The sequence below is a fragment of the Protopterus annectens genome, chromosome 9.part0, assembly GCF_019279795.1.
Source record: "Protopterus annectens isolate FY-2018-M chromosome 9.part0, PAN1.0, whole genome shotgun sequence".
Classification (NCBI taxonomy): Eukaryota; Metazoa; Chordata; order Ceratodontiformes; family Protopteridae; genus Protopterus; species Protopterus annectens.
In genome coordinates, this window is record NC_056743.1 from 802959169 (window position 1) to 802961233 (window position 2065).

The window sequence follows — 2065 nt, forward strand, 5'->3', positions numbered from 1 at the left end:
TGGCCCACTGGGCACTCGCATTCCATGCCCAGCTCCAAGCAAGCTAGTTGGTCTTCTTACCCATTTAAAGTTTGAGAATAGGTTGCATTTGTTTCATTCCAAAGACCTCTAATCATTTGCTTTACCAGATAAAACTGCATCCACTGAGCATCAGCTATCCTGAGAGAAACTTTGGAGGGAACCAGCTACTAGATGGTTAGATAAGACTTTTGTCCCTATACCCAGATCGAATGACAAATTTGCACATCAGGACCACTATGGGTTTCCACCAGAGTTTCTTCTGGCTTTGCCCTGCCTAGGCATAGTTCACCATCTTTCGGGTCCTACTAGGTATGCTCACGCTCCACCTCCCCCATGGGACGGGTGAGATGGGCCAGTGGTGCACTCCCCGCATGGGCCAGGAGATCCCACCTTAGACAATGCATGCTGGCTCTCACTTTCATTGCACTGTGGGGTCTCTTGCCCACACTTGGAGTTGCGCACCTGTTAGACTCCTTGTTCCATGTTTCAAGATGGGACAGTTGGGTCACCAATGTTGCCAAGGACCCCTGGCACCAGAGGTAAGCCTGCCGACCTGGCAGCAAGACGCGGTTGGGCCACATTGAGGACAGTCCAGCCCAGTCTACAGTCCAGTGGGAGCTGGAGGCCCCCATCTCCCACCATGAGGGTGGGGGTGGGTACAGCGGTGTTCGTCTCCCATGACCCCAAGTCACAGTGAGAGCTGATGCTGTGGGCTGTAACATTCCCCTCTGGGGAGGGGAGCCACCTTCTGCATGGCCTTCCCAGCCAACCTGGAGCTGGTCGCAGCACACATGTGTTGAGAAAGTGTGCCCAATGCCAGCCGGAATTCCTGGGGATGGTCACCCACCCCCCAGACAGAGACGAGATGGGGATCCACCTCACCCAGGTAGCCTATGCAGCCATCAAGTTGAATCCTCTGGGCGAACCGCGTGGACCCCACCCATTTACCTCTGAACAGTTTCACACCCTCTTGAACTCTCTTTTCAAAGTTATTTTCAAATTTCCTTGCAGTACTTGTCCTCTATCAGCCTCATACCAGTGTTTAGCCTTAGATGGAGTTTACCACCCACTTTGGGCTGCATTCACAAACAACCTGACTCTGGGAAGACCTGATCCCATGACAGGCTCTCTTGACTCCCCAGCCATGCCCTCGCTGGGGGCAAGAATCTCCCGGGGGCGATGGAAGGCACAATGACCCTCAGACAGGTGTGGCCCCAGGAATAACCTGGAGCCACAAAGTGCGTTTGAAGTGTCGATGATCAATGTGCACTGCAATTCGCATTAGTTCTCACAGCTAGCTGCAGTCTTCATCCATACATGAGCCAAGTGATCCACTGCTCAGAGTCATACATTTCTTGCTTGGTCAGTGTGGGCACTGCTGCCCAGACAGCATCACACTGGGAGATGAGCAGGCAAGGTTTCATAGGGGCTGTTGCGGGCACCTGGACCAGAGTTACTGGCCCCATGGCATGGGATGGCATGGAGTCCCATGGCAGCCGACATGCGGACGAACCACCAGCCTTCTAGGTCTTCGAACTGATGCCCCACAGAGAGAGAGAGGTGTCCTCCTCAGGTAGCCATTCCACTGTCAAGGGGAGAGGACACTAGTATACACCCCACTGTGGCCCTGTGTGTCCCCCAGGGACCCTCAGTGTTTTTGATCCTTCTGCAGGTTCACCTACAGAAACCTTGTTACAACATTTACTTCCTTAGATAGTCAAGATAGTCAAGTTTTATCATCTTCTCAGCACACCACTAGGGCCGTAACCGACACTGGTGGGGCCGATCCAAGGACCTCACTAAACTATCCAATTGGTAGTAGTGATGGGCAGTGTGTACAAAGGACAGGAACTTAATCAAAGTGAGCTTATGACCTGGACTTACTTGGAATTCCTCATTTGTAGGTAATAATTGCAATCTCCAGTCCCTATAATGAATGGGATTCAGCGGATTACCCAGACATGTCAGCCAAGGGTAGACACAAGCTGATCCATTCAGTGTAGCATGCATGCAGCCATGGACATCTAAGGACATCACAGATCTG

The 2065-nt window shown here is 52.2% G+C and overlaps 1 non-coding gene across 1 annotated transcript in view; it reads right to left on the reverse strand.

Moving 5' to 3' along the window:
* LOC122812582 overlaps positions 1-1255 on the reverse strand; it is a 3629-nt gene extending 2374 nt beyond the window's left edge. The window contains exon 1 of the ribosomal RNA XR_006366545.1: positions 1-1255. This exon is cut by the window's left edge and continues 2374 nt beyond it. This is a non-coding gene — a ribosomal RNA (28S ribosomal RNA).
* Positions 1256-2065: the final 810 nt, after the last annotated feature.